Raw genomic sequence first — 21,944 nt, forward strand, 5'->3', positions numbered from 1 at the left:
TGCTTCTAGGTAAAATAGAGAAAGCATAGAGCAGACAAGCCTGTTCACTGCTGTTTGTGTGTCTATCAGGATGAGTCAATAAATAAATAAAGCAAATACTTTCGTTTATGAAGTTTATCAAGGAGTCTCAAAGCATTGGCTTACAAACATAATACGGTTTTATGTCTTCCAGCTGTTGCCCCTCCCACTTTGCTCTGTTGAATCTTCCTTTTCACACCTCTTAACAGTATCTTGGGCAGATTCTATACCTCTCCAGTCACTTAAAGTTTAAAAGTGACCAGGCAATCAGTGATGGTGCATTCCAAAGCTTCAATCTCAGTCTTGATTTAAATCCCATGGCTTCTTTCCCTCTGTGCAGACTTGAGCTGGGACTCCAGTCCTGAGGAGTGGGGCAAGGTCTACTTTTACAATGCCCACTGCCCCCTTGGCTGAGCTCCCCTAGTCAATGGGGCAGGAAGGAGGCATCGGAAGGGGACATGTGCCTCTTCATTTAAGTGACCATTGCTGGTATCCTCTCTTGGGAGGTTCTTGCAGCTCTACTGGCTGACTGGCTTATGATACCTCTGAACACTGGATCTCTAGTGGGGCACATGTCTAAGCTCTGAGGGCTGTCATCTCCATTCTCTACTCCCACTTCTGCACAGTCTGGCTTGACGTCTTTTACCACCTTCCCCATGCTCCCTACATCAGGGGCAAATCTCATAGCCTCTTACTGCTAGATGCCCTGGGCCCAATGGACACCAATCTTAGGTGGGTACCAGCAGGATGGCTCAAGCTCAGCTATCTTTTTGGAACGTCCATTGACCCGCAGTGAACTCAGGCATCCTCACCTCGTGGTTGGAGCGCAAGCTGCTCCACTCCCACCCTTCTGTCCAACCTGCCTTCTCTCCCATCTCAGGCAAATCAGCAAGTCTACTACTTAAGCCAATGTTCAGCTGGGGAAGGCAAGTTTCCCTTTCTTTCAGGCTCCTCCAGTCTTTTAGCATTTCCCTGGGTCATCTCACTTGTCTTCATGGTGAGACGTACTGTCTCTTACTCCAACAACCTCCCTCTCCCCTCCCCAGTTTTATTGTAAAGACTGGGAAGAAGTGCTGGGAGGTTGCTGGTGATAGCAGAGCTGGCTCTTCATAGGCCTGCATTTTGATGGCAGTCTTTATAATTTGGGAATTCCTGATGCCTTTTGTTTTAAGTCAAGACCCTAGTTGCCAGTTCTTGGGCATTTGAAAAGTTTTGCTTTTGTTTTCTAGGGATTCCATAACAAATAACAACAACAGTAATTTATTGAATTCCATAATTACAAATACAAGCAGTAATTCATTGAAGTGGCTTCAACAACAGTAATTTATTCTCTCATAGTTCTGGAGGCTAAAAGTCCAAAATCAAGATCTGAAGAGGGCCACATTCCCTGTGAAGGCTCTAGGGGAGAATCCATCCTTGCCTCTTGCAGCTTCTGGTGTCTCAAGGCATTCCTTGGCTTGCGGCAGCATCACTCCAATCTCTGCCTCCATCTTCACATGATCTTCTTCTCTCTGTCTCTGTGTCTTCTCCCGTTCTTCTAAAGACACCAGTAATTGAATCTAGGGCCAACCCTAATCCAGTATGACCTCTTCTTAACTAATTATTTCTGCAAAGACCCTATTTTCAAATAAGGTCATATTCTGAGGTTCCAGGTAGTCATAAATTTTTGTGGGACCCTATTCAACCCAACACAGTTTTGTTACAGAAAATGTCCACGTTGTTTCCTTGAGGGACAGAAGAATCAGAGAGAAGTTTTGAGACATGTCTTGTTCCATGGAGGGCCTTTAGGGAGAGAAAATGTAGTGATGGTGATGATACAGGATTCATGCAGGTCCATCACTAGGACCTACAAGTGAAGAGAAAAAAAAGATGGAGGAGAGGTAGACAGTAATGGTCATGCAGATTACTGGCTCAAAAAGATGTCCCTAGATCTTTGTACTATCTGGATTCAGGGATGCCCAACTCCTCACTCCCTAGAGCCCAATCCTCTTCCTTCCATTCTCTCCAGCCACCACCCTATAGGTGACCAGGAAGACCGCTCCCAACTTCCAGGACCAGCCCCTTGCAGGGGAGGGGAGAAGCTATCTCCCATCTCTGGGAAGAGAAGATATTTGCCCAGCACATGGTAAAACTCTTGATATATTTTCCCAGTGTTGTGCCAACAGTGCTTCTGGCTCCATTTGTATTATATGACATGGCTCAGCTGGGCTTTAGTCAGCTCTCTTGGGATGCTGTCATTCTTTCTATGAGGAAGAATATTCAAATCCCCAAAACTAACTTCTAAATGTGCCCTTCCATAAGGTACGGATTTCTTATATCACCACCACTGGGAAAGATTGTTTATATAAAGAGGGGATAAATCTTGAAATGTCCAGCTTGATGCATCAGGCCAGAGGGAGTGTGTGAAGACTAAGGGCCTAGTATAAGAGAATTCTCGCTCTTCTTAGTCTTTTTCTCATTAGAAGTATTTTTAAAACTTAATTTATATCCTTCCCCCAAAATATTAGTAAATACTTCCTTATATGTATCTCTACCTATCAAAATTAATTATTCAAAATAAATAATGCATCATATTCACGATTAAAAATGGAAATTGTATTTAGTATTTTTTGATAGCTTGGGGAAAATATTATTGAGGCTCAATTCCACTTAAATTAGATAATTTATTACAAACAGCTTTATAATTATTAATATACACACTTCCTTTTTAATAGACATGAGTAAATTTTCAAATGTAATCAAAATAGAAACATAGAAAGTGAATTTTCAGACACTGATGGTATTTTGACATCATCTTATTCATTCTGTAACATTTTGTCATATATTACTCAAATGCTATTGAAAGTAACTAATAACTAGCTATTAGAGAATGAAAATATTGCCTAAAGAGACGAAAAATATCCACAAAATCATTTGGGGACTTTGAAAATACATTCCACCATCAAACTGTAAGGTCCCCACATCAAGAAGCTGATGCATTCTATTCTCCGGTGCACACCACTTGTCCTGGTGACTGGCAGACAGCAGGTCCCCAAGATAGTAGCATTGAGAATGTTTGAGCATGAATAATAGGCAGCTCTTTAATCTGAGCATCTGAGTCTGGGCATTTAAAAGAAACCTATGTGACAAAGTAGATAATCAATATTTCTGATGGAAACTCAGGGTTGCTTTTATATTTTAGTGCTTTATTAATTTTCTTAACTTATAAAAATTAATACATCAAGGTTCACTGATACCTTATGTGTCTTAGCCTCAGTAATAATACAAGACCAGTTTAAATTCTTAAGTGCTGGAAGCCTGAAATAAACCACATTCCAACTAATTCATTAAGAAATTCCAAAGATTGGGAAAAATGAATAAAGGGGGAGATATTTACTCCCAAACCTGCATGGCTTGTACAGAGAGCTCTTCTGAACTCATGCCGCATGGTCTTTCCCTTTAGGAGAAAGCAGGCTGGACAGTTGCACCATCTTCTTTCCATCTTCCAGCAGCTGTCAATCTATTATGGCGTGTCAGATGGACCTCCTGCAACCCAAAACTGCCAGCTCCTTTCACCAGAGATGAGTTCTGGTCAACTTCAGCAAAGTGTGAGATTCAGAAGAAGGAAAGTGGAGGAACTTGCAAAACCAGGAGGGCTGAACAAGGAATCTCTTAAAGGACAGGTCCAACCCTGAGACCCCAGGGGGAGGTACTAGAACTTTCTCTCAGGTGCTGAGGTAAGATGACTTGGCTTCAGCCTACTGTCACAGCATGTCATGCTTTTTTACATTCTTGAGAGGGCCAGACAGCATCGGTTCATAGCTACTATAGGGTCACACATTCACTTCCCAGTGAGAAGTACCCCAGGGAAGAAATCTCTTCAATGTGCACAACTCACCTTGTCCCTAAAAGAAGGTGCTAGAAGAATGAGTCCAAGTCACATGTCTTCAGGGTCAATCAGTACTGGTTCAGGGTGTACCTCTGTGGAGGATGGATGTTGAGACTAATAATGATATTATTATAGTCACTGTTAACATTTTATTGAGTACTTACTATGTACCAAGCACCCTTCTAGTTGTCTCTGGTTATTAAACTCTTATTCCTCACAAACAAGCCATGAAGTAGCTCTTTTACAGATGAATAAACTCAGCCACAGAGAAGTAAAGTAACTTGCCCAAGATCTTGCCGCTGGTGAGTAGAGCTGAGATTCTAACCCAGGCAGTCCATCTGTGGAACCTGTTCTCTTAACAGTGGGCCACATGTGAAGATGCTCAAGAACTTCAAGCTACTGACATCCCAGCCCACAGAGCAACCCCAGAAACTCCAGAAATATCTCCCCTGGGAGACCCTCCCTAAGGAAGCCCTTGCGTTGGTTAAGTCAGGAGACAGACATCATGGTAGCAGAATTCTAAGATGGTCTCTGTGATCCCCACCTTTAGTATGATGCATCATACAATCTCTCCTCTTGACTTAATATATGTATATATGTAAATCCTGTCACTTAGATCTGTATAAGACTCCGTGAACTAGAGATTCCTTGGAGAAGCTAACCGCCATGTTATGAACCACCTATGGAGAGTGCCATGCATCAGGGAACAGCAGAGGTCTCTGGAGCTGAGGGCCTCAGTCCTACAACCACAAAAAACAGTTCTGCCAACAACCAGTGAGTCTGGAAGAGGCCCTGAGCCTCATAGGAGTTGGTGCCCCAGCTGATGCTTTGATTGGTAGCCTGTGAGACCCTGAACAGAGAAACCAGGTGAACTATGTCCAGACCCCTGACCCCTGGAAACTGTGAGACAATAACTATGTGTGGTTTTAAGCCACTGAGTTTGAGAAATTTGTCATGCAGAAAGCCTAATGTAGACACCAGCAGTAACAGGGTCTGCACGGAGCAGAGTCAGCCCCAACCCAAGGACAGTTCCTGTGGGGCACTTCAGAAGAGGGGGCAGTCCACCACAATGGAACTCCCCCAAGTCAAGGGGCTTATTTATTTATTTATTTATTTTATTTATTTTTGTTTTTGAGGAAGATTAGCCCTGAGCTAACTGCTGCCAATCCTCCTCTTTTTGCTGAGGAAGACCGGCCCTGAGCTAACATCCATGCCCACCTTCCTCTACTTTATATGTGGGACACCTACCACAGCATGGCTTTTGCCGAGTGGCGCCATGTCTGCACCCGGATTCCGAACAGGCGAGCCCCGGGCTGCCGAGAAGTAGAGCGTGGGAACTTAACCACTGAGCCACCAGGCCAACCCCAGGGCTTATTTATTTACTTACTTATTATTAAAGATGTTTATATTAAGTTTTAACAGAAGCTATTATCTTTAACAAATAGATCATAGTTGCCATTCTGGAACACTGACTTTTGTCCTATCAGCTGGCAGAGGTTCAGATCTGAAATATTTTGCATGCAGGATTTTCTTTATTTAGTTAGTCATTTTTTATTTTCCCATCAGTTATCTTTTTTAAATTGAGTTTAGAATAGTTTACAGCATTGGGAATTTCAGTTGTATACTATTTCTTGTCAGTCACCATATACACACTCCCTTTCAGCTCCTATGCCCACCCCCCCAGCCCTCTTTCTCCTGTAACCACTAATATGTTCTCTTTGTGTGTTTTTTTATCTTCCACATATGAGTGAAATCATATAGGGTTTGTCTTTCTCTGTCTGGCTTATTTTACTTAGCATAATACCCTCCAGGTCCATCCATGTTGTTGCAAATGGGATGATTTTGTCGTTTTTATGGCTGAGTAGTATTCCATTATGTATATAAACCACATCTTCTTTGTACATTCATCCGTTGATGAGCACTTTGGTTGCTTCCACATCTTGGCTATTGTGAATAATGCTGCAATGAACATAGGGGTGCATAAGTCTCTTTGAATTGTCGGTTTCAAGTTCTTTGTATAGATACCCAATAGCGGAATAGCTGGGTCATATGGTATTTCTATTTTTAGTTTTTTGAGAAATCTCCATACTGTTTTCTATAGTGGCTGCACTAGTTTGCATTCCCACCAGCAGTGTATGAGGGTTCTGAAGGGGCTTGTTTTGCACCTAACCAAGCCTTTGGTGACTGATTTGATCTAGCTCCCACAGTGCGGGAACCCTGACACCTTCTTTAGCCTTTTCATAATCTTAGGAACACTAAGGATTTCTCCAGAAAAATGCACATGTAGGCAATATTGTGCACATCTTGGGCAGGCATTCAGGGTCCTGAAATGTCCCCATATGTCCTCTGCGTTCATACCCAGAAACCCTTGTTCTAGGGCACACATTCCCAATGGGGGCAATATTGTCTGCAAGGAAGTGAAAAGTGGTGCTTGAAGGGCAAAAAAATCTTACTCTTTTTATGCATAAATACAGATGTACATAAACAGATTTACGGACTCTGTGTGATATTATAATTTCCTGGGAGACAATTAGGAAGGCAGTGTCTTAAGAGGATGTGTAGGGAACAGATAATGAAAGCAAAAGGTGGAGAAGCATTGATTTAGACAATAATAGCTCATGGTCAAAACAGAGGAAGGCTTCTGAGGCACCGATAATATTCTACATCTTGTCCCGGCTGGTGGTGACATGGATGTGTTCACTTTGTAAAAAATCCATGAATTCCACACTAAAGATGCATACGCTTGCTGTGTGTAAGGCATACTTCATCAAGAAGCAAAGTTTACCAACAATCAAGAAGCTAGAATCCAGCGTTCCGACACCTCCAGCTAAAGACGCTGTCATGTTGGGGTCAAGAGTACAGACTCAGAGATGATGCCTGGGCTCCATCCCAGCTCCCCCTTTTGCTAACGGTGCTGCCTTGGCAGCATAACCTCCCCGGGAGCCTCAGTGCTTTAATCCACAAAATGGGTTTACTAATACGATCTATCTCAAAGTGTTATGGTAAGATTAAATGAGTTTAGGCACGCAAAGCACTTAGAACAGCATCTGAAACTTAGCAAGCACAGTTCTGTTGTCGTGGTTTCGTTGTAGCTCTCCCCACCTTGTCTTTTCTCTCTCAAATTTACCTTTCCAAAGAACAAGGGAAAAAAATACTAGCGATTATCTTTCCCGAGTCCTTCCTGTGGTTCTCAGCAGAAGCTAGATGCTTCAAGCGTTGTGGTTGAAGTTGTGGAATCATTTACTTTCTTGCGGCATTTTGATACAGTTCAGAATTATTGATCTTGGTTTCTGGGAACAATATGGTTACATATTAGATACTTTCAGACCAAATTTTGTTTTCTCCTATAAAGATGAGGCAAAGAGTTACAGCTTCCTAGTCTTGACACACAGGAATGATCATTTGGGAGTCAGGAGCCCAGATTTCTAGTTCCATCTCTGCTGGCCAATAGCTTTAGTGGGATCTTTAAAAAAATCGCTTTTTCCACACAAGCTGGGTTCTCCCATCTGGATAATGAGAAAGGTTTTTCCTGTATGATTATATTATTAATAATAACAGTGATAGCGACCTCACCTCTAATGTGTATCAGGCATGAGTTAGAACACTAGAATTACCAACTCTTCCAATCCTCATGATAGTGCGCTCTCATTATCCCCATTCTACAGCTGAGGAAACTGAGGCACAGATGCCTCGCTGTTACTAAGTGGTAGAACCAGCATTTGACTCCAGAGCCTGTCTTTTTAACCTTTACTCAGACCTGCCTCCTGTAAGTTCATTAAGATCTACAACACAAGGAAATACTTCATGTTCTTCCCCTAAAGCTCACTGTTTGTTGGACCCAGTGCCCTCAGACCTCTGTGACATCACTAAAATAGTCCTTCGGCTCCTCTTTCAAGAAGCAACTCAACATCCACTTTCCTGAGTCTTGGTGGTGGTAGCCATCACTCATCCTTCTGCACACATTTCAACTCTGGGGCTGGCGTGGTGGTCCGGGTGTCTTGAGTTGGTTGCTGTCATTTTATATGAATTCTTCCATCTCCCCAGGCACATGATTATCCTCTGACATCAGAGACTGTCTTCTTCTACTGGCATCTCCCCACTGGAGCACATAGTAGGTTCAGTAAATATTGTCACAAGCCAGAGCATCACTGACATATGCTTCATCCTAGTCTGAAGTCATCTATTAATTTAGCAGAGAGGATGTGGGAGGGGGATAGGGAGAAGGCTGGGACTCCTAGGGTCATGGTGTGGGAACGGGGTAGAGGAAGCATGGTGAATCGAGCCTGGCACCAGAGGAGGATGACAGCTACTCAGGGAAGGTAAGGAGTTAGGACACACTGGGCTTATTTCTACAATAGGACATGAGAACCTAGCACCAGACAGACACCAAGCTGCCACACCTACTTCCTGAAGAGCCCTCACATTCCAATCCCAGTCCCTCAAGATCATCCCTGGAGGAACAATGCATCATTCAAAATGTCATGTCCATGTTCACCTTTTTGAAATATTAATGGCCCTGGCTGGCCTTAGCTCTGCTGCCCATGAACACGGTGCCTGTCCCTAGAGGAGACAGAAGCAGACGAGAGGGACTCAGAGCCCCGGATTGAAATTCCATCAAGCCTTTGGGTCGATGGAAATCCTTTATGCTGTGACAGTGACACAAGTCCACTCCTGCCTTCACTTCATTCCAGTGGCTTGGTGGGACAGAATTCGGCTTCGGTTCTAACCCCAAACACTGCGGCTGTGGAGACAAAAGGCTCACCAGCAGAATCAAGGGTCTACAGTGAACAAGCCACTCTCTGCAGGCAGCTGTTGCTACAAGTATCGTGTATTTGCCCTGATGGCTCTCAATGCTGCAGGCTGAGGGGACAGCTCATTTTAGGATTTATACCAGGAGTGCACAAATGAAAAAAGGCTTAGATCTTTTTGTGTATCTGATTTGAGACTCTGGGCACCAGATTGTTAATAATATCAGAAAAGTGTCTGAACCACCTAAGGACGTGTCTCTATGTCAGCACTGTCTGAAAATGGCCTTTGTATCCACACTAACCTAGGCTCTCAAGGAGAAGAGAGAGAGGAGAGGGGATGCTTCTGGTAGAAGCTACAGAAGCTGGTGGTTCAGGAAGAAAAACCAAGGTGCAAAGACAAAGTTGGAAAGTGGGATAGTGCTGCGTCAGTGGCCACCAAAATGCCCAGATGCCCCAGGAGAGGAGGGCAGGCTCTGTGCACAGGGTTCCAAAGGAGTGGCAGCAAATGTGCCTCCAATTCGTGAGCATTCGGTACTTTACCTGCATCCCACCTACCAATAAACTGTCGCCTATTATAGTAGCTGTGGGTGACTAAAGGCCATCTTGTGCAATCTTAAAGCTGACATGGACCAAAGCTGACACACACTCTCTAGCAGATGCCACAGATGCCCCGTCCATATCCCTTTGGCTCTTCCCTCTTCAGTGCGCTCTGGCCCAACTTCCAACTTCCAGCACCTGCGCTTCTTCACCTAAGGGCTTTCTCTGGCCATCAGAGCCTGATCTGCTCATAGACATCGCAGGTGGAATTGACAGGAATTAACAGCACTGGGAGCAACCCAGTGACTAAACGGAGTAGGTGGGTGTATACACCTCAATGTGGAAAAATTCCGAAGTTCAAGTTCAACACTATTTCCCAGAGTTCCCCAGGGGTGTTAATCTCTAGTTTCCCACAAAAATAACCTGCTGAACTTCAATCTTTGTCTCAGAATCTGTTTCCAGTGAAACCTAGATGGATATTACACACACACACACAAACACATAGTTCTACTAGTCCTAGAAGGTTCTCAATCGTACAACAGTCTCTGGTTACATTATTTTATTTGATCTTCACATCAACTTTGTTATTATTCTTATTATCCCATTTTAGAAATAAGGGAACTGAGTCTCAGAGAGGCAAGTAGGTCACCCAAATCCATAAAATGGATTCAAAACCACTTCTAGCTAATTCCAATGTCTTTGGTCTTTCCACTGCACAAGTGCTGCCCCAGTGGAGGAGATAATGAAGGATACGCTTTCAAAGAGCTCACTTATAGTCAGTGTGTCTCTTGGTGAAAGCCAAAATTGCTATAAGGACAAAGCCAACATAGGTAAAACCTTTGGGGGGAATCGGTTCCTACCGATCCTCAGAAAGTCTTCCTCCATCATCTCCTGGTGCATGCTACAAACAGTAGTAGGTGTTTAATAAATACATGATGGATGTATGGAGGATGGGTGAGTGAATGGATGGATGGATGGATGGATGGATGGATGAGTAGGTGGATGGATGGATGAACGGATGGATGGTGGATCAGTGGATGATGGAGGGATGAATGTAGAGCCATTATCCATTCTCAAAGAATGTCTACATCTACTTTATCCTGAGAAAAAGCAAGGGTGGAGCTACGATTTATTAAATGTGATTTTCACATAAGCTACTGCTTGTTTAGTCCCAGGACCATGAACATCTGAGAATATGTGGAAGAGAATGTCATCTATTTGGGGTACCAGAGTAGAAAAAGTTTGAGAAAAGCAAGCTCCAATCATTTACCAGTGGCTGGCTGAAACCCAGTAGTGGTTCTTATACCTTAAGTGAGAGTGAAAACCACCTGTGAAGCTGGTTAAAAATGCTGATTTTCTGCTGTAAGTCCAAGGTTCTTATTTAATAGGAACCCAGAAATCATGTAATATCCTCAGGTAATTCTGAAGACATCACAGAGTGTATGATGCCCTGGACTGGGATGAAGGGATCCCCTTCACAGAGACCTTTTCTTCTCTCCTCTAATTTATTGAAAGGATTTGCCTTATTGTGTCAGCATTACAAATTCACATGTGGCTTGAGGAGGGATTCAGAAGTGGGATCAAAAGGCATCACTCCTACCCTGGGCATTCACATAAATGTCAGGGAGAAACACAGAATCAAGGTCTCAGAGCGAGAGGGAAAATTAGGGGCCAGCAAATTCAACTCCAGACTGAGTGCGTGAATTCCTTATAATGCTGCAAACAGAAAGTGGTCTAGCTTTTCCTTGCATACTTCCTGCAATAGGAACCTCTCCACCTCCTGAATCTGTCCACTCATTTTTTAACTGTTTGGTTACAAAGTTCTGAGGGGTTCCAGCTATGTTTACTGAGGCCACAAAGATTAGGTCAAGTCACCATGCACCATGACAGTTCATGGGGTATTTGGGGCAAATGGCATATCTGATCTAAGATAAGCACCTCTTTTACTGCTTTAAGTATCCACATGATAGGATTTGATAACTTTTAACATCCAGGTGATGCCCTCTGGACCTGCCTTTGAATTCAACCTTCCAGCTATGATCTGATAAGAACAAGCAGAGCGGGTATATCACACCCTTATTATGGACGCTCTACCTCCATCATTGCCTTCTAAAATCACATTGACTGATCTAGTAGCCACATCGTATTGAGCCAAAACTCAATTAAAACTCCAAAGTCTTTTTTCTCTGGAAAGCTCTCTGTGTCTGGCCACTGATTCAGTTATCAGCACTCTTTGAGTAAAGCCATTCACCCTGTTGTGAATCAGCTAACTCCTCAGCTGGCTTTCCAGCATCTCTCCATCTGTTCCACCTAGGAAGAGGCTCACTGCTTCTTCAGACTTCTTCTGTTCACTAGATCTGGGTAGGGCCATAAAAATCAACCGCCCCACTCCTGCCCCCTGGAGGCACAGTGTCATGACATTAGAGGGGACTCTTGGTCTGGGATCTGATCATATCTGCAGAAAGACATGACAGATAACACCTCATTTCCAAAGAGTGAAATGAAGTGCTCTTGTTGTGGAAAATTACCGCTTGCTGTGCTGAGACAAGAGGAGTAGTACAACACAGGGCTCTCTCAGAGTATCCAAGAAATGAGGGAACTCATCCAGGCTGAGACTCTGCTGTTTTAAGAAAAGGGTTTAATCCATTTACATTTATTTTGATTTCTGATCATTCATTTGGATCTATTTTTGGCATCATTTCTCTGGGTTTATTTTTTTCTTTCACCCTTCTTTCATGACTTCTGCCTTTGCTTTGTTGGTTTCTTTTTATCCCTTTTTTCTTTCTATTCTTTTGGAATTATGAATCCTTATTTATATACTCTTATTAATATGGTATTAAGAATACTTAACTATCTTTTTTCAGATTTTGATGTTAACCAATAACTCTATTCTCCCACAAGATAAGAATCTTAGAACTCCTTAAATTCCCCCCACCAAATTCTGCCTTTCTTTCATCCACAATATTGTTGTCTAGTATTTTAATTCCTTGTCATTTTAAATATCTCCTCAACTATTATTCATATTACTCTTATAGTAAATTTCCAAAGTGTTTTTTACCAATTTCTTAACTTGACCTTGATTCTTGCTGCCTACTGATTCCTTATTAATTTCCATTTGGCTATCTCTCAATATTGCATATAAAATAATGAGCAAATAAATGATTGCTCAGGGAGTGAAACCATTATATTGAGAGAGTTTTGAGAAGAATGAAAAGAGGGGAAATAATGATGAGGGATCTCTCATCAGCAGCCCTGCCAGCATCCCAGGCTCATGGCTGCTGGGAAAATCTCCTCTCCATCTTGAATGATCATTTAACGAGTATAGATGTGAAGTTGATAGTTACTTTCCCTTACCACTTAGAAAAATAATATTCAATCACCTTCTGACATCTATTGTTACTGGGGAAAAGTCTGCTGACAGTCTGATTGCTGCTTCTTTTACGTATATATTTTAAAGCTTTTTATATCATCTTACATATCCTGTAGTTTCACTGCAATGTGTTAGGTATGGTTTAATGTTATGTATCCTCCTCAAGGCTTAAGTTGCTACTGCAAACTGGTCATGTGATTTTTAATTATGGGAAATTTCCACCAATATTTCTTTGACCACTGTCTCTCTCCATTTGTTCCATAATTTCCTTCTGGAACTCCTATTAGCTATATTTTGGAGCTTCTCATTTTATGTTCATTGTCTCAATTTTTGTTTCATATTTTCCATGGTTTTATCTTTTTGAGCTGTATTTTGAATGGTTTATTTTTTCAACTTTTTCTTCAAAATTACTTCCTTTTATGGTTGCCTTAACAATCTATTTGTTTCTTTCTCAAACCCTCCTGCTTTTCTTTCATCTTCCATTATAAAATTTGTTCCTCATTTTTCCGTTTGAGCATCTAAATCATCCTTATTTTCAAATTCCTTGGACATTACTCTTATCTGCATTTCTTTGTGAATTCTCCCATTTGTCACAACATTTGATCCTCCCTCAAGGGGTCAATATCTCTGTGTGTTTTGTAATTCTTTGCTTAAGGGAAATTAGAACATATAAGCTTGCACAGTACGTGAGATGTAAGCTTGTCTTTGGCATATGTTGTCTTCTGAAGGAATTCAACCTGTGTGCCCTGGCTTGTGGAGGTGACTCTGGAGACATTTTAACTTTGGCTCCTGTAGACCCTGTGGAGTTCCAGGCTAGTTTTTACGTTGATTTCTGTGCTAGACTTGTTTTTAATGGGATTTTTTGGACTGAGATCTGGCTGTGTACATTTAGTCTCATACTCACACTGTGCAAGTCTGTGCTTTCTGATTTCCTTCAGGTAACTCTGTTGCTACCCAAGGTCCAGAGCACAAAGCTCCCATCTGGGACTGGTAGGTGGAGCTTTCAATCCTTATTTCAATGACAGGACAGTCCTTATCACTGGGAGTTCAGTCTCACCTCCTACAACGGAGGACCTTGAAGCCCAAACTCTTTCCTAGTACACTGTTACAATCCAGACTCACAGTAGACACCCTGTCTAGTCTCCAGGCTTTATTCTGCCCCAACTCTCACTTCTTGTTCCTGTCACTTAGAGATCTCCTTTTCCTGCTTTTTGAGCTCACCTGTGGATTTTCATGTTTTTGTTATGTTTGGAGTAGAAGGGGAACTTTCCCAATTATCTCAGTTGGCCAAACTTTACCAGTTTAAAGGACCTTCGAAGCTTCAGAGGAATTAATTCATGGCTTCCCCTCAGGCTTTAATTGGATATCTTTCCAGTCATCCACCTCTGCATCCAAGTCCTCTAAGAGCAAGTAAGTACCTCCGTAGCAAGATGAAAAATCACAACCCATTTGCTGAGACAGAAGCCTAACCCCACAGAGACTGCTCTGCAATGGAAAGCACCATGTGGATAAGAAAGTTTCCACATGCTCCATGCACACTAGTCTTGGTAACTTCTGTGTGCTCATCAAATATAAGATGTTAGCAAAGCAAAAAGGAAGTTTCTGCCTCTGTGCTTTATCTTGGAAATATAATTTTGAGGACTCTTTCTCTGCAACTCCTCATCCTCACCCCAACCCTGGTCAGAAACTGAGCAGCCGCACGTGTATGCAAAGCTGAATGAGCCTGAAGTCCAGCCATTCAATAACATACAATAGAAATGTTAACTGCACTATTGATTTTTTATTATGTTTGTATTGCTTGTTTAATTTCATTTTCCTTGCAGGAAATTTTTTAATCAAAAATCTAGTTATCGAAAAGCCCCATAAGCCAACCGATACTAGTGAGACTAGAGGAAATACAGACATTAAATCTCTCTTGGTTATTCCCTCTTCCCCCTTCACCCACCCCAGTGAGAGTTCAAAACTGAAAGCTCCTCCATTTCCAGTTGAGAGTAAATGCGTGTGACCTTCAGTTCCACAGAGGTTAACCTCCTCTGATTAACTTTTCCATGTTATTCCATTAAATAAAAACAGTTTTGACACCCAGAGACTAAAGCATCCTAGAGATAATATAATAACCCTATGCAATCATTTCAAATTGGATTGTAATAATTCATTTAGGTGACCATACATATTTGTTATATGTAATATGAAACATCGCAAAATGAAATCAATAGAAATGTTTCTTGTTAATGAAGATATACTGGGCTGTTATGTGTGGGTTGCGGACTCAATACCACAGAAATCTTATTTGTATTATAAATTTCAGGGGATCCTGAGAGTTACAAATGAAGATAGCATTTCTTAAAGAAGCTATGGCTGGTCATTTAGAAAATTATATCATAAATTTTATGTCATTTCTTGGTCTTTTAAGCTCTTTGCATGGCAACATAGTCTTACAATTCAGGTAAAAATTCTGGCTGAGTGATTACATTCAACTATTTGCAAATGAACTTTTACCCAAACTTCCATTTTAAAATTACGGAGTTCAAAGTAATTTAGCTTTGGTAAGTCTGAAGATGTTGCCCCAGGATATTTTAATACACTTTTCAGAATATTTTCTTCACCTTAACATAAAAACTGAAGCTATAGAAGGTAGAGATAAAATAGATAGATATAGGTATAGATATATAACTATATACACATGAACCACGGTGACTATAATGTAACTTCACTAGAATGCTGTCCTTAACGACACATACGAAACACAACTTAACATAATAGAATGCTTAGTATAGTATAATATATGTATCATATATGTTTATTTATACATTTGGATAAATAAAATAAGATTGTTTTAATTTTGTGTTAACTACTCTCACATGGTGTTTTAAAAGGCCTATTTTAATAGTAAGTTCTGCATTTTGAACAATACTATGGTGATATTTCAGATGGAGGGTTGGCAAATATCCGCAATAGGTACAAAGAACTAGTGATGTTGTGAATTATGACGCTGTTTGCACTTCTCTTGTCAAAGCCCATACGCTTTGCTTCTAGTGAAATTCACCTTAAATAAAGCCCATGAGAATGACATCCATGCCTAGTGAGGAACAAGGATTATAAAATGCAATAGCTATCTGTGATAAATAAATGGCCACCTTGGGCAATATAAGTTTAAAATAGACTCATAACAAATAACCATAATCATAGTTTCTCCATCTGCTATCTTTTTTATTGGTGCTGCTCTCACTTCTGCCTGTACCTTCTGGAATCCCCAATTTTAGATAATCACAGGACCAAAAAAGCAGCTCCCCTAACCTGCTTTAACTGATTCAACAATTTTCATCTGAAATCGGGTTCTACCTGCGTTCCTTGTGAGCCTGTTGGATTTGGGTGGTGCCCACATCCACGTCTCTGGAAGGGCTGTCTAAATGGACCAGGCTGGGCTTCACTTTGCCTTTGCCTCCTGCTTTCAAACAGTCTTTGAGGTCTTTTGAGTCTTGGGCCTTCACGCCCTGTTGCCCTCTAACTTTCCTCCACATTGTTTTCTACCCGCCTCTCATTCACTCCCCTACATTCACTGGAGACTTTTGTCCCTGTGTTTGGACCAGTAAGTGTCCGTGTGGACACTGCAGTTCCTTGAGCCTCTCCACGCTCCTCCACAACCCACGTCTGAGATTTTCCTCACCAGGACCCGCTCTGCCTCTGAAATCAGAGACTGAGGCTCTGCCCCTACGCCTCTGACTCTCACCTGTGCTTCCGGTCTGGTATTTCCACCTCCTCAAGGGCTCCTCCGATGCCTCCTCACAGGTATCCAGAACCTCTCCCTCTGTCTCTGCCCTCATCCTGCTAACACTCTACTTATGCCTAGCTTAAAAAAAAGAAAAGACAGTTCTCTGAATCTGAATCTGATTTCCTCTCTAGCAACTTCTCTTGCCAGTGAAATTTCTTGAAGGAATAGCTTATACTTCTCTCGGCTTTTCTTCCCCACCTCATTCTCTAATTCCCCTACCAGCACTCCATGAAACTGCTCTGGCTGAAGTCCCCAGTGCCCTGTTCATTTCAAAATACAATTGAAGTAGTTCTGTCTTTACTTATCACTATCCCCTGTGGCCATGAATTCCCATTTTTGCACCATTCTTATTCCATGAACTCATGGATTCCCAGATCCATGGTTGCTGCGTCTCATCCTCTATGAAAGATTTCTCTTCCTTCACCTATTCTGTTTTTAATTTTAATTGTATTTTTTAAAAATTATGAACCATATCAAACGTTCATAAAAATACAGAGAATAGTATGTTCGTCTTCGATTCTCTTATTTTCTCATCCTCTACAATTGTTCTTGGTGGTCTTATCTGTTGTTTTACGGCCCTCTTCTTCTAACAGTAACTACAAAATCTTTTCCATCTCTTCCTTCTGATCTGCAGGTCTGTACCCTCCCACCTCCAGCCATCCCCACGTGGACACCCTGCAGGCTGCTCAACCAAGCTGACCTCTTCGCCACCCACCAGCCTGCTCTCCTCTTTCATTATTTGTTTTGGTAATTATCTGTCTTGCCAAGCAAGTCAGAAACATAGTCACGCTTCTGGCAAAGTTCTGTTATCACATCTCAGAAATGTCTTTATACTCTGTCACTCCTCCCACGCCTTGAACACAGTTTTCATTCAGGCTTTTATTATTTCTTGTTGGATTTGGTGTAACAGTTTCCTCATTAGCCTGGCTCTTAGCTCTTGCCCCACTGCCTTCCAATCCAGTCTCTGCCCATTTCTACACACATTTATTCTTTATACAATTAAAATCCCATGGTACCACTTACCTACTTGGAAGACATTGGGGTCCTTCCTTGAACTCACCCAAAGGTCCAGAATATAATATGATATACAGGCTCCTCCTGATCAGTCCCCATCCCTCCGCTCACAAACACTCTGCTGTTCCAAGATGGTTGGCCTGTCCTTCCCGGAATGCCACTCTCCCGGGGTGCCCCCTCAGCCCCAGAGCTAACTCTAGGTCTTCCTTCAAGACTTAGAGTCTTGAAATGTTTCCTCCTCTGGGTCACCTTGCCTAGGTCTTGGGTTAGGGACAACTCTGTTCCTCTGTAGATGCCTCTATCACCTCTCTGACCAGGCTGATGGTTCCCTTTGCATGTTTGTCTCCCTGACAAATCTCTTTGCACCCAAAAAGCAGGGCCTGTTCTGATCTGTGCATAAGCAGGATTTAGCGCATTTCCTGGAGTCAAGTAAGTGCTCAACAAGTACCCAACATATCCCGGCTCGAGAACTTGTTCATACACACAGAGATGGTGTGCTGGAATTTAATGGAAGCATCAATAAAACAACTAAGGATTGTAAAAACCTCACTAAGGACCCAGCATTCAGTATAAATTAAACAAACATTTAAATTCAAGAGACATAATTTCAACTGCTTTACAGTGAGTCCAGTGAAGTTAGTATTCTAAATTACTCCCATGTCCTTCAAAGCTATTACTTAGGAACTCATAGGCATGTAATCAAATGCTCACTTAAGAGTTGAATCCTTGTTTTACCACAGAAAGCTGGAGGCTGATATCTGTGCATGAGGTGATCCATTGATGATCAACCTTTATCCCAGGGCATGACTCTGAAAGTGTGCACATTGTGCTGTCCTGTGACTACAGGCAGGAATGGGGGCCTGACTATTTAGATGAAGGATGGGAGAAGAGAAAGGACGGCAGGATCTAAGTTGGGGAGCCCTACACCAAGTGGCTGAGAATTGGGGTCACTTGCACCCCAGAGTCCAGGGAGGCTAAGGATTCTCTTCCCGTATATGTACATATGTAAGTACGGAATATTTACTTACATCCTTCTACTTCCTTGCTCAATAGATTAACTGCACCTCCCCAAAGTGACCTATTTCTTTTTCTTTAATTAATGAGACCAAGCTTATTATTTACTGAAAGTGAATACGTTACTAAGAATTCTCCAGAGATAAATTCCCATGCCATCTGGTTGTCCTCTCTTTGTTTACCTCCACATCCATTCACTGCCTTCTCTTCCCTGTTGGGTGGCCCAGGAGGCTGGGCCTGTGAACGTTTCCAATGAGCCTTCCTGATCTATGGCTTCGGGATGTGTTCCTACAATAGGAGGTCCTAGCAGGAGATTGGAGTTGGAGGAGAGAAAGACCAGGGTGCTTATTCCTTCCACATCCTCTCTGCCAACCTTCAGTTTTGCCAGTGGCCACCCCCTCTCCCTGTAGCCTCAACCCTCAAGAGAGGAGGCATCTCCCATAGAACTTATTCCCTACCCCTGCTCCTTCAGGCCCCAGGCTGTTGACAGATTCCCACTGATGCTTACCCCTGGGTGCAACACCTTCTTGATTCCTTTACCATTTGACCTCTAAATAGTCTCTTCAATGAACCCCTGGAGTATGCCATCTGTTTCCTACCGGGAATCTGATGGAGAAAATCTCCTTTATGCCTTCCCTTACCACAAGCCTGACTATAGAAGCCACACACATCTTCAGGACAGTAATGCTTGGCACTGTGGACACCGAGCAAACAAATTTCCCTCATGGTCAGCCTTGATCCCCAAATCCCTTCCCCAATTGCATTAGTCGAGTTTCTCCAGAGAAACAGAATGAATAGAATATTCTAAGGAGTTAGCTCATAGGATTGTGGTGACTAGTGAGTCCAAAATCCAGAGGGTAAGCTGGCAGAGTGGAGATTCAGTTCAGAGTTGATGTTGCAGTCTTAAGTCTGAAGGCTGGAAACTTGGGCAGAATTTCTACATTGCAGCCTGGAGGCGGAATTGATTCTTCTTTGAGGAACCTCAGTCTTTGCTCTTAAGTCCGTCAATTGCTTGGATGACATCCACCCACATTATGGAAAATAATATGCTTTATTAAAGTCAGCTGACTATAGATATTAATCACCTAAAAAATACCTTCACAGCAACATCTAGGCTGGTGTTTGACCAAACAACTGGTCACCACAGTCTAGCCAGTTGATACATAAAATTAGTCATCACACCCATCCACCATGTGGATTCATTTTCCTTTGGGTAAGGAGGTTCCTCTTTACCTCAAAAGCTAACAAAAGCTTAAGACAATTTGTACTCATGTGTATTCTCAGATACAGGAGGTAAGGAAAATAAATGCTTAATGAAATAACAAAAAAAAAACACCTTCGTGCTACCAAAAGAGACCAGCCAAAAAGCCATCACACTCTTTACAAAGTAAACCCTGTTACTATTTTTATTGACACTGATGGTCTTGTGCTTGAAATTGCCAAAGAAATTTAGACATATGGACAATAGGATTAGAAGGAGTCTGAACTATGATCCAAGAGCTCAAACTCTGACAATGGGTATGCAAAACTATATTAAAATGTATGACTTTGAAGGAAGGGGTCAATAATTTCTCTTTTCTGTTTGTGAAGAGCCTACACTAAATGATAGTGAGAAATAAGCAGCCTGAGAATGTGGAAGTATCTTTAGGATTTCCATGGCTTGTAGTCATCCAAAGAGGTCACCTATAGAAAGGGAAAATGTGAAGGACTTCAAGAAAGAGTAGCTGAGATATTTTATTGTTTATTTTAAAACCAAGAATATATTTATAAATTATTTATGCCTTAAAAGCCACATGACTGCCACTATGGACCTGACCCAAGACACTCTTTTAAGTACAGTGAAATACAACTGAAAATTCAGCTTTCTCTAAGCCTGTATGCCATGGAAGTTTCTAGAAAGATGATGGAGGGCTGGGGAGAAAGTGCAGGGTATTTATTCCTCCCACGCTGCAGTATTGCAATGGCTGCACTCCTCTACCCGTAGCCACAATCCCTGCCACGGTTCCTCTCTCCCATGTTCACACATCCCTTCTACTCCCTCAGACCTAAAGGAAGCACCAAGTTCCCATCAAATGCATTACAAATCCTTCTTGCAACCAATAGAATGCAGGAGAAACAATGTGCCAAGAATGGAAAAACATTTAAGTCCTAAGAGAAATACTAGAACCACCAATCCAAGAAATCCCTCTATCTTCTAACACACGTTTTTTTTTTTCTAAAGCAGGAGCTGGTCAATCTCTAACAGTATGCCTCTCTGAACTTCTATGACATTTCCCTTCACCCTTGCTCTTTCCCTACGTACATGATTTTCTCTGTCTCCGTCTCTGTCTCTGTCTCTCCCTCTCTCTCTCTCTCTCAATCTCTCCTTCCCTCCCTCTTGCTCAATCTCTCCCTCCCTCCCTCTCCCTTTCTCAACAGACAAGCAAGCTTTCTTACTGGAAAGGGCTGTTTGAATGCAGAGGAATCTCTTCACCATAAGCATCTACTGCAATATTGTCAACTAGGGTACGTCAATTCCAACAAAAGGAATTCAGTCAACTCTTATTCTCTTAGAGAAGACATTCCTCCCGTAATCACACACGTGAGTCAAGATTTTCTTATCCATGCACTATAACAAAGGACTTTCTGTATAAGAACCAAACATGAAGAGGCTGCCAGACCAATTAAATAGAAGTGATTTGCTTTATGCTGTGATTTCTTTAGCTAAATATATTTCAAAACTTTCTTCTGGAATATTTATGCTTTCCTTTCTCTGTGTAATTTTTGTCTTTGATGATTAAGATGGTTTTGCACAGCTTTAGCTCGCGCAGTCTATTTTGTCATCTCACACTGCCAGGCACAGTGAGAACTGCCTGTGCCCAGAGCATTGAGCCACTATGAGAACGAGATGGGGTTTTTTCCCTTCCTTTGTGAAATCTCTAGAACTACTTAGTAGATATGAGACAATAGAGGTTAGATGTTGGGACAGAGGGAAAAATATAAAGGAAAAAAAACCCTTGAGGCAAATACTTTCCCTTCTCTTGATACGGAAATGCCATCCACTTGATATCACCAAATAATGCCTCTTCTGGAGGACAGCGTCATTGATGGCACACCTGCTTGGAGCCTGGTCCATGCACATGGCAGTAGGAACCAGAGTTTATCATCTTTTCTTCTACGAGAGAGGGAGCAGACTCTGATAAGGGATTTCCCCAGCACACACGGCTGGTGGGGGTGCTGTGACTCACATATGGCCCTCAGGATGTAGAAGGCCTCCCTTGACCCCCACCCACCCTGGTGTGAGTTGGGGGCCCCTCACCCATGCCTCTGATCTTAATCACCCCAGGTTAAGCTCTTAGCCACTGTGTTGCAATGGTTAGTTTAGTCTCTGTCTATCCCTCCAGGTTGTGAGCCAACCCAAGTCAGAGAATGTGCCCTTCTCCTGGGATCCTCTGGGCCCAGCCCAGTGCCTGGCTCATCAAAGGAAAAGTAAACAGTCCAGGAATGAGCAAGTCCCCAGGATTGAGTCCACTCAACTAACACTGTCTCTGTATGACGCTGTATCTGTGAGCTTCACAGCCAGTGGGTTTGTAGGTTGGTGAATGTACCTAATTTTGATGATTT

General features: G+C 42.2%; 1 long non-coding RNA gene across 1 annotated transcript in view; it reads right to left on the bottom strand.

Moving 5' to 3' along the window:
* Positions 1-219: 219 nt before the first annotated feature.
* Positions 220-21,944, bottom strand: part of LOC123278372 (uncharacterized) — a 102,520-nt gene continuing 80,795 nt past the window's right edge. The window contains exons 3-4 of the long non-coding RNA XR_011495400.1: positions 3,896-3,978; positions 220-1,864 (exon numbers count right to left, since the gene is read on the bottom strand). This is a non-coding gene — a long non-coding RNA (uncharacterized lncRNA). The remainder of the gene's footprint in view (positions 1,865-3,895; positions 3,979-21,944) is intronic.

The sequence above is a fragment of the Equus asinus genome, chromosome 18 (assembly GCF_041296235.1).
Source record: "Equus asinus isolate D_3611 breed Donkey chromosome 18, EquAss-T2T_v2, whole genome shotgun sequence".
Taxonomy (NCBI): Eukaryota; Metazoa; Chordata; class Mammalia; order Perissodactyla; family Equidae; genus Equus; species Equus asinus.